This window comes from Pelodiscus sinensis, chromosome 19 (assembly GCF_052426305.1).
Source record: "Pelodiscus sinensis isolate ZL-2025 chromosome 19, ASM5242630v1, whole genome shotgun sequence".
In the NCBI taxonomy this organism is placed as follows: Eukaryota; Metazoa; Chordata; order Testudines; family Trionychidae; genus Pelodiscus; species Pelodiscus sinensis.
Window position 1 is genome coordinate 29,078,990 of NC_143070.1, and position 6,536 is coordinate 29,085,525.

The 6,536-nt window shown below is 53.3% G+C and overlaps 1 non-coding gene across 1 annotated transcript; it reads left to right on the forward strand.

Annotated features, from left to right (window-relative positions):
* Positions 1 to 2,209: 2,209 nt before the first annotated feature.
* On the forward strand, positions 2,210 to 2,373 carry LOC149522761 (U1 spliceosomal RNA). The gene has a single exon (XR_016347486.1). It is a non-coding gene; the product is annotated as a U1 spliceosomal RNA (small nuclear RNA).
* Positions 2,374 to 6,536: the final 4,163 nt, after the last annotated feature.

Consider the following 6,536-nt stretch of genomic DNA (forward strand, 5'->3'; position numbering starts at 1 on the left):
CAAAAGAGGTATATTGATCTTTCAGAAAAAGGGGGTTTTGTGCAAAAAGAAAACTTCCATACTGCTTGTTTTTGCACAACAGCCCCAGCGCAAAATCAGTTTGCCAGAAAATATGCAAATAAGATCATGACTCATGCAAATGAGACCCTAATTAGCACCTTTTTTTGCTGAGAAAACTCGTCGTGTAGATAATGCAATAGAAGCACAGCGTGTCAGAGAATTGTTCCAGTGACACTCCCAGACGAGGGGGTTACAAACCCCGCGCTAGACCCCATGCCAGGGTTTCGTCACCAGCGCGGCTGTTCCTGTTCTGTTCCGCGCTGTGAACGTTCCTGAGAAGGTTGGAACCAACCCGGCTCCTTTAGGGAGCGGAAGCTCCTAGGGGCGGAGACTGAGGTGTTTAAACAGCGCGAGCAAACCGGGGGCAGCACCAGCCCGCCCAGGCGGGAGAGAATCGCACTCGGGTGCCCCGGGGTCTGGCTCAATCACAGCGGGTGGGCTACTGAGAAGGGCCACAGGTGCAGGCTGCAGCGTTGGAGGCTGGGGACTTTGCTGCCGCGGGGCGGGCTGGATCCTCTGTAGGCTCCGTGGCTGACCCACCCTCCCCCGGGGCAGTTCAGCGGCTCGTGCCCCGGCCCTTACACGTGGCAGCGACCAGAGCCCCAAGCCCGCCTGCCCCTCCCGAGGGAAGCGCGGAGCCCGGCACCCCCAAGCTACCGGCCCAAGGGCCCGCGGGGAACCAGCGCACGGCCTGCGCCCGGAACAGCGGTGGGACCGTGTGACATAGTGGGGGTACTTGCTGGGCTGTGGTGACCTCTGCTGCCTGGAGCAAGACCCAGCAGGGAAAACCTTATTATGCAAAGGTACCATACTGGTTGAACCAGCCAACCCCCCATGGGGAGAAACAAAGGGAGGTGGAATGCTGCCCTGGCTGGGGGCAGGGCTTGGAGAGGGGGAGTTAGTTCCTGTCGGGAAAGCAGGGAAGAAGGAACTGGAGAGGGGGCTGGGATCTCCCCATCTGAAGGGGGCACTGAGGCCTCTTAGCCCCCAGTTCCTGTAACCAGATAACATCTGTGCTATGCTGTATCGTGGAGAAGCAATAAACCACCCTCAATTCCACTGGCTGCAGGAGACGGGGGACCCCCAACGCGCCATCACAGACCGGCAGCAGCTGCCCATCTTTTTAATAGTAGTAGTTGTGTTAGTCTAGTCTAGCTAAAACAAAAAATAGAGCTATGTAGGGCTAACAAGAGGGGCTACGTCTAGACTAGCGTGATTTTCCGTAAATGCTTTTAATGGAAAAGTTTTCCTTTAAAAGCATTTTTGGAACAGAGCATCTAGATTGGCACGGACACTTTTCCCCAAAAGCACTTTTTCCAGAAAAGCGTCCGTGCCAATCTAGACGCGCTTTTCTGCAAAAAAGCCCCGATCGTCATTTTCGCGATAGGGCTTTTTTGAAGAAAACACTGCTGTGCTGTCTACACTGGCCCCAGTTTTCCAGAGAAAGGACTTTTGCCCGAACAGGAGCAGCATAGTATTTCCAGAAAAGCGGCTGATTTCGTACAGTAGATCGTCAGTGCTTTTCCGGAAATTCAAGGGGCCAGTGTAGACAGCTGGCAAGTTATTCCGGAAAAGCGGCTGATTTTCCGGAATAAGTGGCCAGTGTAGACACAGCCCGGATGCGCCCAGCTACGGAGGGCGACAGGCCCGGCTGGGCCGGGGGTGTCGGGGCGAGAGTGGAAGCCGCACGGACCCGGAGCCTCCCGAGTGGCAGTTCCTGCCCGAGCCAGCCCCTGCTGGGTGTGCGGGCTGCAGCTGGGGAGAACACCAGCGGGGTTGGGAGTGAGGGTGCAGCAGCGCCGCTGGGCTCCTCGCCGCCGAAGCGGGGCTCAGGCCAGAGAGGGGAGAGAGTGCCGGGCCCGGGCAGACAGGCGGGCGTGTCGTGTCCGGGGCGGAGAGCTGGAGCGGCATGAGCACGTATGCAGATGTGGGCGCGAGCGGAGGCTTGTGGGAACGGGCGCGGGCTGGTGAGTGGGGCCTGCCTTGGGCAAGCAGGCCTCGGTGTGGGTGTCGGGGGCGGCTTGGGGGCGGGTGCGGGCAGTAGGGGAGCGTTTGGGGTGCCACGGTGTGGGTGCGTGAGGCGGCGTCCACCATGATGTGAGAGGCTTTGGGCGGTGGGGGGCAGGCGGTGGTTGTGCAAGTGGAACTCATACTTACCTGGCAGGGGAAATACCATGATCATGAAGGTGGTTTTCCCAGGGTGAGGCTCATCCATTGCACTGCGGGTGTGCTGACCCCTGTGATTTCCCCAAATGTGGGAAACTCAACTGCATAATTTGTGGTAGTGGGGGACTGCGTTCGTGCTTTCCCCTGGCGCTCGCTGTGAACAATAGACTGACAAGTGACCAAGTCAACAGGCATTGCTGCTTCTGTTCTTGCTCTTTTTTCTCTCTGTGGTGAGCGTTGTTAGTTTTCTGCATTTTTTTCTGCTCGGTCCCTGTTCCGTGCTTTGGCCTGGCTGGCTCCTGGGGGGGGCTCTTTTTTCTGCTTCTTCTGCCATCTTCTGGGGAGCCCATTGTTTTCCTAGGCCACTGATGCCCCTTTTCAGCAACCCTGCTTGCCTTAAAGGAAGTTTCCCCTAACGGCCTGCTAGTCCTCGCTGCAGCCCCAGCCCCTTGCTTCTCGTCCTGGCCTCCTCCCCCCCCACCCCCACCCCCGAGCTTCAGAAGAACCAGAAGTTCTCCCTTCTCTGCCTAGCAGTCTTTTATGACCCTGAAAACTCTTAGCAGCTCCCCTCTAGCAGACTCCCTTCCAATCTTCTACACCCCACACAGTCAGTTTCTCTTGCATTTTTCTGCATTCCCTGTCTCCGATTTGTATGAGTCTGCCTCCCTTCCTGCCCACAGGGCACAATGCTCCAGCTAGGCCTAATCCTCACCGTGGAGAGTGGAAGAATTGCTTTTCCTGTCTTGCGCACGACACTGCTGCTTCCGCTAACGCGCCCCAGAACGATGTTCGCTGCTCTGGCAACCCGTTTACCGCTCTCAACTCCCGTTTACCTCGTGGTCCACTGTGACAGCCAGCCTCTCCCTGGCCCTCTCCCCTGCTGCACCGATTCTTGTCCACAGTATTCCTTCTTAGACAGCCATTTCCCATTCTCTCTCTCTCTCTCTCTCTCTCTCTCTGCCACCGTGCACGTGGGCACAAGCAACAGATCGATCATTCGTAAGCGGAGTACTTTGCATTTGGCCTTATTGAACTTCATCGTAGTCTCTCCAAACCATTTCTCCGCTTTGTCCAGATCATTTCGAATTGCGAGGATCCCGTCCTCCACAGCACCTGCAACCCCTCCCAGCTCGGGGTCCTCCGCAGTCTTGATAAGCGTACTCTCTACACCGCCCATCCGAATGGCCGAGGAAGGGAACCAGGCCCACAAGGAATCCCTGCTGGACCCCCGCTCGAGGGGGGCACTTCCAGTGAGGCTGGGCACTATGGCGATAACTATACCCCAGGAATGGTATCTCTGACCCTTTAGAAGCCCCCTGACGGTAGCTCCGTCTAGTTTGTGTTTGGCTAGCGAGTGCGTTCGTGCGCAAGTCAAGTGAGATGGTATCCACAGCTTTCCTGAAGACAGCAGATATACCCTTTTGATAGGTTGCCCCTTCCCCCTCTTCGGGAATCTCTCCCGCCTGCCGCGAGTTTTCTGAACTAATCCTCCATGTCTCAGATGTCACCCCAGTCAGCTCCTTGAGTACGGGAGGGGGGGATGCATTTCATCACACTGCCTCGGTATCTCGGCCTTCGCAACATCCTCCGGCCTAGGCCTCAACTCAGCGGCTACCGGGAAACAGATTACTGGGGCTACGTCTACACTGGCACCCTTTTCCGGAAATGCTTAAAACGGAACAGTTTTCCATTATAAGTATTTCCGGAAAAAGCGCGTCTACATAGACAGGATGCTTTTCCGGATAAGCACTTTTTCCGAAAAAGCGTCCGTGGCCAATGTAGATGCGCTTTTCCGCAAAAAAGACCTGATCGTCATTTTCGCGATCAGGGCTTTTTTGCGGAAAAGACTACTGGGCTGTCTACACTGGCCCTTTTCCAGAGCAGTTTTTCTGGAAAAACGACTTTTGCCGGAACGGGAGCAGCATAGTTTTTCCGGAAAAACACTGACGATTTTACATTAGATCATCATTACTTTTCTGGAAAAGCAAGCGGCCAGTGTAGACAGCTGGCATGTTATTCTGGAAAAGTGAGTGCTTTTCTGGAATAAGTGGCCAGTGTAGACACAGTGGGCTCGTCTACATTGGCCCCTTTTCCGGAAGGGGCATGTTAATTTCACAAGTCATAATAGGGAAATCCGCGGGGGATTTAAATATCCCCCGCGGCATTTAAATAAAAATGTCCGCCGCTTTTTTCCGGCTTTTAGAAAAGCCGGAAAAGAGCGTCTACACTGGCCCCGATCCTCTGGGAAAAGCGCCCTTTTCTGGAGGATCTTATTCCTACTTCAAACCCTTCAAAGTAGGAATAAGATCCTCCAGAAAAGGGCACTTTTTCCGGAGGATCAGGGCCAGTGTAGACGCTCTTTTCCGGCTTTTCTAAAAGCCGGAAAAAAGCGGCGGACATTTTTATTTAAATGCCGCGGGGGATATTTAAATCCCGTGCGGATTTCTCTATTACGATCTCAAAAATTACCATGCCCCTTCCGGAAAAGGGACCAGTGTAGACGTAGCCAGTGGCTACGTCTACACTGGCCCCAAATTCCGGAAAAGGGATGCAAAGCAGGTAAGTCAGAATAGGGAAATCCGCGGGGGATTTAAATATCCCCCGCGGGATTTAAATAAACATGTCCACCGCTTTTTTCCGGCTTGGGGAAAAGCCAGAAAAAAGCGTCTAGACTGGTGCGATCCTCCGAAATAAAGCCCTTTTCCGGAGGATCTCTTATTCCTACTTGAAAGTAGGCTTTATGTTGGAGGATCGCACCAGTCTAGACGCTTTTTTCCGGCTTTTCCCCAAGCCGGAAAAAAGCGGTGGACATGTTTATTTAAATCCCGCGGGGGATATTTAAATCCCCCGCGGATTTCCCTATTCTGACTTACCTGCTTTGCATCCCTTTTCCGGAATTTGGGGCCAGTGTAAACGTAGCCAGCCTGGGGCTGTGTCTAGACTGGCCAGTTTTTCCGGAAAATCAGCCACTTTTCCGGAAAAACTTGCCAGCTGTCTACACTGTCCGCTTGAATTTTCAGAAAAGCACTGATGATCTCATGTAAGATTGTCAGTGTTTTTGCGGAAATACTATGCTGCTCCCTTTCGGGCAAAAGTCTTTTTCCAAAAAACTTTTGCGCAAAAGGGCCAGTGTAGACAGCAGAGATTTTTTTCCGCAAAAAAGCCCTGATCGTGAAAATGGCGATCGGGACTTTTTTGCGGAAAAGCGCGTCTAGATTGGCCACAGACGCTTTTCTGCAAAAAGTGCTTTTGCAGAAAAGCATCCTGCCAATCTAGACACGCTTTTCCGAAAATGCTTTTAACAGAAAACTTTTCCGTTAAAAGCATTTCTGGAAAATCATGCCAGTCTAGACGTAGCCTGGGGCTGTGTTTACACTGGCCACTTATTGCGGAAAATCAGCCGCTTTTCTGGAATAACTTGCCAGCTGTCTACACTGGCCCCTTGAATTTCCGGAAAAGCACTGATGATCTATTTTAAGAAATCAGCCGCTTTTCCGGAAAAACTATGCTGCTCCCGTTCGGGCAAATGTCCTTTTCCGGAAAATTGTTCCAGAAAAGGGCAAGTGTAGACAGCACATATTTCTTTTCCGCAAAAAAGCCCCGATCGTGAAAATGACGATCGGGGCTTTTTTGCGGAAAAGCGCGTCTACATTGGCACGGACGCTTTTCCGGAAAAAGTGCTTATCCGGAAAAGCATCCTGCCTATGTTGACGCGCTTTTTCCGGAAATACTTATAACGGAAAACTGTTCCGTTTTAAGCATTTCCGGAAAAGGGTGCCAGTGTAGACATAGCCTGGGTGTTTAAGCACCCTGTGACAACTAGCTCGCCCTGTCCCCTCCTGCCCCTCAGAGTGTTGTGAGTTCCCTTCGTAGCTCTTCGCTGCCCGCTTCGGACAAAAGTATCAGGCGTCCTTTTTGCACTGTCCGCAACGTTTGCCGCCTCACCCTTTCCCCAGAACACTGACGAACACGTTCCACGGTGCAGACAAAATAAGCTTTCGAAAGATGCTCGACAGAAGCAGCGCCATTGGCACGGTTCAAATGGCGTAGCTTATTTCGAGCCGCAGCTGTGGCGTAGACGCGCCCAACCGGACCAGGAAGGTCGGCCTATGGTCTGCAAAATGCAGTCCTGCCGTGTAAGCCGATACCATGGCTACTCGTTTTGCGTTTCTCTTTCCCGTGCCATCATGTCCGTTCGACGCTGTACGCCTCTGAAGGAATAGGCCTTCCATTCTACCTGTGGGCCGAGAGTCACATCTGGATGCGGATGGGGAGGGGGGGCAGCGCGGGGCTTTTTTGCGGAAAACACT